The sequence below is a fragment of the Nicotiana tabacum genome, chromosome 5, assembly GCF_000715075.1.
Source record: "Nicotiana tabacum cultivar K326 chromosome 5, ASM71507v2, whole genome shotgun sequence".
NCBI lineage: Eukaryota > Viridiplantae > Streptophyta > Magnoliopsida > Solanales > Solanaceae > Nicotiana > Nicotiana tabacum.
The window spans coordinates 85,704,257-85,711,937 of record NC_134084.1 but is presented as its reverse complement, the minus strand read 5'-3'; the positions used below and the strand labels follow the sequence as shown (position 1 = coordinate 85,711,937).

Here is a 7,681-nt window from a genome sequence, read left to right as displayed (position 1 = left end):
AATGAACAAAATGAGATATCACATTGTGTGCAATGCCCTAAGCAACAATTAACAGTTCAAGAATGACTTCGAGGGTTACTTGGCATCATCCCAATTTGTTCATCTCAATCTTCTCTTTTCTTTTCTTTTCTAGCACTTCTTGGCTTGCTCATTTTCCTTCCTCTTTTTTCTAATTATCACTTTTTTTCTTTCCTCTCATTGCTCACATCCCATAATTTCATATCTTTTTTTTTTGTTTCCCTTTTTTCTTTTAATTTTAAAAATTTATTCGATCAAACCCTATGTAGATTGCCTACGTATCATCTCCCTCATTAATCAGACCAAGCATAGTTCTTGAAAAGTAATGGATAAATTAAACTAAAAAAAACTTTTTGGATTATTCATTTACAGCTTTTTTTGGTTTTCAAATACAAAACAGGAAATATGATAATGAGAGACTCAATTAAACTATACTATGACAAACTCCGCCACCAACTAAAAGAATCATTACTACTGGACATGACTATAAAGTACAAGACAACATAAAAAGAAACAGACTCAAAACACAAAAAATCTCCTTAAGCAACTCCTGGATGCAACGGTCCTGACCAGATGGTCCGGGGGTGTCTGTCATGCTCAAACTCCGGTAAGTAGATCCACACCTGTATAAGAAAACTAAAACCAAATAAAGTTAAGGATTTAAAACACTATGTGAGACAATAACACTCCCTACTGGACACATGCAAGAAATGATTGAGGCGATTTTTGCAAAATGGCCTACGTGGCCAAAAGTTGCTATTAGTGCAAACTCGACAAAGGTGACCTCAAAGACGTGGAAAGATCACTTTGCCGAAATGACCCATTTTGTAGAAACGACCTATGTGGCCAGAGAACGGCTAAGCATTGGAAATTCAATAGAATGGACCCTAAACAGAGATGACACCTTGTTGTGGAGTTAAGACTCTGAGACGTAGGTTAATTGAACCTTTTGGGAAAATAGCCCTATTTTGCAAAACGGCCTATGTGGCCAAAAGCGACTAGACATGCAAATTTGACAAGGGCGGACCTTAAAGTAAAGAGATACCTAATTGTGGATTGAAGACTCTCCAGACACAATTAAACAAGTCACTTTGCAAAAATAGCCTTATTTTGCAAAACGACCAATGTGGCCAAAAGTGGCTAGAGATACAAGATTTGGCTACAACCCTCGAAGACAAAAACCTATGACTCACTAAGAAGATCGGACCCTATGTGGGTTGCCTACGTATCACACCCCGAAAGACAAGAATCAGGTATGTGTAGTTCGGGCAGATTGGATACGGTCGAGAATTAAAAAAATAACTAATTCAGAGAAAATAAATTTTGTATTTTTTTAAAAAAAATAATGAGGAAGTGCAAAATCTTTTTTGAATTTTTCAACCTTTTTTTTTTTGTCTTTTTCTTAAAGAAAATGTGAAAGAAAAATATAACTGGACCCTACTTGCTTTATTTTTACACTTTACCCTCTTTTATTTCTCATTTACCATCAACCATCATTGGTTCGTCAAATGACCTTTTACCCTTGAAGAAATGCAACATGTAACACATAGGATGCATCAGGATGATCTTTTATTTTTGGGGTACACCTGTCCTAGACGGATCCAACCCTTATGTTGAGTCCCTAAGTCAAATGCATGTGATGCAAACAAACGTTCCTACTAGGGTTCCGGCATGAGGCTATGTTATTCTAGGTTTAAATCTAGGGTTGTGTTCTAGACCTGGCTTACCCGAGCAGACATCTCGAGCCAAGATGGGGGCAACGTATCGGGAGCACCAAAGTCTACCCTGCCTTGTTGTTGGCCCAGCCTCGCTCTATTTGGTATAACTTCTAACAGAAAAGCGGGCCACGCAAACGTGTGCACCATTTTTTGACTTAGATGGGAGGCGTAAGAAGATAGTTTAATAAAATTCAAATAATATCAAAGCGGTAAATAAGCAGTAGTTAGCACATTAGGTCCACAAATACGGTAATATGAACAATAAATCAAGCCAAGTAAAAATCACAACACAAGCTCGAACTCTTGAACCCTGAACCAGAGATTCTGGGTTCTTGTCCCCAGCGGAATCGCCAAAGCTATCACATCTCCTTTTTCTATCCAAAAGGGTGTATACGAGAGTTTTTTCAATTAAGGTGACAATAATCAAAACGGGATTATTTATTCAAATTCAGAGTTGCCACTTGGAATAATTTATGGTGTCCCACGTCAACGGTTTAAAATCCCGAATCGGGGAAGGTTTTGACTCTTATTTATGGTCTTCGAACGCAGAAATCTGGGTAAGGAATTCTTTTAACCTGGGAGAAGGTGTTAGGCGTTCCCGAGTTCCATAGTTTTAGCACGGTCGCCTTAATTATACCTGGCTTATTTAAATTGTCTAATTACTCATTTTAGAACCTATGTACATTTTACCTTTTACGACTTTTAATTAAGAAATTAACCTAAAATGAGTCACGCATACGTGTACCATTTGTTTGGCGCGTCAAAAATCATTTCACGCATACGTGTCCACAATTAATGACGCTTTATTATTATTAAGAAAAGTTTGGCCGAAGTTGTGCGAACGCATACCTCGGTTCGTTTTTAGAATCATAACTGTGTCACGCGAACATGTACACAATCACGATATTTAATTATTAATACACTTAAAAGTATACTAGCGGTGTTTCTTATTCTTCCTAAACTTTGAGATTATTGTGAGGGCCATAGATTATGGAAATTGTAAAACAATTATACCCTTTACCCTTAACTAGTCCATTAGATCATTAAGATATTAGAGAAGTCCTTTTATTTACTAAACTCATTAACACTGGAATTTGCAGAAATCCAGACTTATTGGAACTCCAAGTCATTGAAAAAGGCAGATTCAATCCTTACAAAGAACTCCAAAATTCTAGTCATGGAATGTTGATCAATGTAGAAACAAATCAATCACGCGCGGAGTTAGCATGAATTCATATTGTCCTTAGACTTCAATTGAACTATTGGCATGTTTTAACAGAAAAGAAGAAACCATCAAAATGTGATCCTTAATCAGCATAGTAACAAGACTAACATATTCACTTGAAAGCCAACAGCTTTTATCACCAACTCGGCTAAATCGAACGAAAGATTTGAACCTGAATTATCACTTCTTCTCAAATGCAAATCAACTACCTTTGAATTATCTATTCTGTCATTGTTCACATTCGTAGTTACAGAATCCTCTTTCAACATTAAAGAATCGTTCGAATTACTTATTATTGCACTGCGACTGCATTTTAAGCTCAAAACCAACCAAACAAACAGGGATATTCGTGAGAATCATGACAAGCACATCACTAATCCTTCATACAATAACCAAACTGAATTAAACATGTTCAAAATAGGTCTAAGCCTAAAGGTGACACCAAGAACACTCCAAGAGATCTATGCAACCACAAATTAGATTGGAATCCGATTGAGCACGTTGAAACCAAGCAAACAGGGCACTCAGTCACATTGAACTTCAATATCAAAGCAAGTAAAAAGGAAAAAAGAAAAACAGACCTGAAATTAAAGCTTCAATTAACTGAAATTTTCAGCAATTACACAAGCAACGTAAACCAACTACTAACGCTGAAATTGGAGACGGACGGAACTTGAACAAAACAACTTCAAACAACACCCCAATCAATCAACCTCGGATCTTCAACAATGACTGAAATAGATGACTGATGCCTCCGGAATTTTCGCCGGAAAAATTGAGTTCATCGACAAAGAGGGATTTGACAGTAGAAAATCGATTTTATATGGTGTTCATGGTGTTTGTGTGCGGTGTTAATGGGGGTATTGGCTGCTTTTTCGCGAACCTCAGTTTCCTGCTTCACTAGAGATGAAAGAGGGGACAATTGGAGCAGATTTTCTGGCGGTTCTGGTGGTAGACATCGGAGGGAGAGGCGGATGGTTTTTGAAGAACCAGGGGTGGTTTTTCAGCTGTCCTCTCCGTTCGTTTCTTACTGTATCATCCTCTATCTCTGTGTGTGTGGTCGTCTAGGGGTGGAAAAGAAGCAGGGTTCCTTTGGATAAGGGTTCAGATGATAAGCGGCTGAAGGGTGGTTGAACAGAGCAGGGGTCGTTGGTTTTTTCCAGGTCTTGGTAAAAACGGCTGAAGCTTCAGGTCTTAGGCATTAGGTCTTATCTATAGGTTTAGGGTTTTAGGGTTATTTTTAGTCTAGGAGAATATGGGTTTAGGAATTATGGGTGTGGGAATTATGGGCTAGATTTGAATTGGGTCAAATTTTGGCCAAATTTACTTTTAAAAATGGCCCTTTAACTCTTAGACTAAAAAATATTAATTCCTAAAATAATAACTTAAAAAATTATGAAATCATTTCTAATTAATTAAAGTAAAATTAAAAATTAAAAGTGAAACTATTTTATATCAATTAGCTAAATAAAAGAAAATATTTTTGTAATTTCATTTTGTGACATAACGTAAAAGAGTCAAAACTAATTGAAATAGCGATATTAGGCCTAAACTAAATATTTTACGCTAAAATGGATGAAATTTTGGGGAGGGTCAAAAATCACATGTCTACAACTGCCCCTCTTTGACTGGAAACACGAAGTATTTTCAGACAAAGAACGACTAGACAGGTTTTTTGACCTGACCCTTATTTAAAGAGACTAAAAGCTAAAAGAAAGGAGAATGTGACAGAGTCCTGGTATCTGAGCTGCCTACATATCCTTGGCTATAAAGGAATCAGGTCACGTGTAGTTCAGAAGTTAGTGAGATAATGGAATATACTGAGGTGCAGAGCCCATCGAGGTGCCATTCCGTTCCCTTATAGCAGTACGTGGTCAATTGGACACAGCTGGAAGCGACATGACTGCCTACATTGTTTCTGCCTGCACTGCACCGCTTCCAGCGGTCATTTGTCTTTGACCAACTAAAGTGCCTACAGCATTCAAGTGATGTCATCAAAGTGTATCAACAAGGAGTTTATATCAAAAACATCACTTGAATACTTGAGATTTCATTCAAGCTTTTTGCAAAACAATGAACCTAATTCTCAAGACTTAAAGAACAAAGTTAAACGCTACTACGGACCAGTTCCTAAATTTAGTATTTTGTTGTCCTTAGTTGAGTTGTAACTTTGTGATTGTTCTTATTGTATCTCCTAAATTGATTAGCTAGAAGCGTTAATTAGGAACCCTCTTGTAAAATCCATAAACTCACTAAGCTTGTGTTGTGACTAGAGTTAGTCATAAGTTAAAATCTTTGTAACTAGAGAGTGACAAAGTGGCTTGTGGTAAGAGTATCACATGTTAGTTGAGTTAAAGTCTTTGTAATGGAGTCATTACAAAGTGGCTTGTGGCAAGAGTATCACAAGTTAGTTGAGTTAAAGTCTTTGTAATGGAGTCATTACAAAGTGGCTTGTAATAGGTGTTTACAAGTTAGTGAAGTTGAAAGTGTACAAGTGTAGGTCGTGGTTTTTGTGCCCTTGAGTTGGGATTTTTCCACGTAAAAATCCCGTGTCTTATTTACTTACTATTTCATTAGCATTCTTAGTAAAAACTCAAAGAGGACCAGGTACTCTACTGTTTGGTGGACTCATATAAACTAACAATTGGTATCAAAGTTGTCTGAAAGCTATTGATGATAATGATGAACTCTAGCATAGAAGATTGGAGCACGCAAGCTTCTCTCTTCTGAACAAACTAATTCAGAAGGACCTGGTCCATGGTCTGCCCATGTCAAAGTTCAAGGTACAGAAAGTTTGTGATGCCTGTACTAGAAGAAAACATGTGAAGTCCTCTTTTAAGTCTAAAAGGGATGTGAGCACCTCAAAGACACTTGAGCTTTTGCATATGGACCTATGTGGCCCTATGAGAGTGCAAAGCAGGGAAGGAAAAAGATACATTTTTGTGATAGTTGATGACTACTCCAAATTCACATGGACTCTGTTTCTTAGGACTAAAGATGAAACCTTTGAGGTGTTTGTGCCCTTTGTAAAGAAAATCCAGGTGAAGATGGAATCTACAGTCGCATGCATTAGATCAGATCATGAAACAGAATTTGACAATGCCAAATTTGATGAGTTCTACAATGAAAATGGCATCACTCATAACTTTTTATCTCCCAAAATCCCCCAGCAAAATAGAGTAGTGGAAAGGAAGAACAGAACTCTTGAAGAAATGGCAAGAACAATGCTAATCGACTGTGTAATTGCAAAGAACTTCTGGGCTGAAGCGGTCAACACTGCTTGCTACTTGGTGAACAGGTACATGATCAGATCATTCTTGAACAAAATCCCATATGAGTTGTTGAATGGAATGAAACCCAAGCTGACTCACCTAAGAATATTTGGGTGCAAATGCTATGTTCTCAATAATGGAAAGGATCAGCTTGGTAAATTTGATGCCAAGAGTGATGAAGGAATATTTCTGGGCTACTCTTCTTAAAGCAAAGCATACAAGATATACAACAAGCAGACTCAATATGTTGAGGAGAACCCTTACTAGTCCCTGATGAAGTCATTGACATGACAAATGGAAAGGCAAATATGATAAGCCAAGTAAAAGAGCCGAATGAGGACAATATTGCCTCTTCTTCAATGGAACCAGGTACTTCAATTACAACCACTAAAGCTGAAGAAAGACTGGTTGATGCAGTTCAGGGTACTCCACTAGTACCTGAGAGAAGAACACAAGAAAACCAGTTAAATGTACCCACATCCTCTACAAATGAACCTCAGATGTCTAATTGGAAACACAAAAGCTCTTATCCTCTTGACAATATAATTACCCCTCTAGATTCCGGAGTACAAACTAGGTCAAAAGCTAAAAATTCACTTGCTTTCTCAGCCTTTCTCTCCCAAATAGAATCCAAGAATATCAAGGAAATCCTGAAAGATGCAGATTGGATAACAACCATGCAAGATGAGTTACATCAGTTTGAAAGGAACAATGTCTGGCACCTGGTATCTACATCCTCAGATCGAACCACTATAGGAACCAGGTGGGTATTCAGGAACAAGCTTGATGAACATGGAAACACCACAAGGAACAAGGCCAGGCTAGTGGTTTAAGGCTATAATCAGGAGGAAGGGATTGATTATGATGAAACATTTGCTCCGGTCGCTCGCATGGAAGCTATTAGAATTCTAATCACTTTTGCATCTCATATGGAATTCACCTTGTTCCAAATGGATGTCGAAAGTACATTTCTGAATGAACTTCTTAAGGAAGAAGTGTATGTGAAGCAACCTCCAGGGTTTGAATGTCATGAACACTCATTATGTGTTTAAACTGGACAAAGCATTGTATGGGTTGAAGCAGGCCTCAAGCTTGGTATGAAAGGCTGTCGAAGTTCCTCTTAGAAAATAATTTTAAAAGAGGGAAAATTGACAACACCTTGTTCCTAAAGAAACGGGAAAGGAACCTGCTCATTGTTCAGGTCTATGTTGATAATATCATTTTCGGGGCAACAGCTGGTTCTCTGTGTGAAGAATTTGCAAAACTCATGGGAAGTGAGTTTGAAATGAGCATGATGGGGGAACTGAACTTCTTCTTGGGCCTTCAAGTAAAACAATCCTCAAAGGGTACATTTATTTGTCAGCAAAAATACATCAGGAAGCTCTTGAAGAGGTTTTATATGGAAGCATCAAAGGTGATAGACACTCCTATTGCTATGGCCACTCGAC

The 7,681-nt window shown here is 37.8% G+C and overlaps 1 long non-coding RNA gene across 1 annotated transcript; it reads right to left on the bottom strand.

The window, feature by feature from the left end:
- Positions 1-358: 358 nt before the first annotated feature.
- On the bottom strand, positions 359-4,197 carry LOC107769385 (uncharacterized). Its single transcript, XR_001644383.2, has 2 exons — positions 3,543-4,197; positions 359-654 (listed from the first exon to the last, which is right to left on the bottom strand). It is a non-coding gene; the product is annotated as an uncharacterized LOC107769385 (long non-coding RNA).
- Between the last annotated feature and the right edge of the window lie 3,484 nt (positions 4,198-7,681).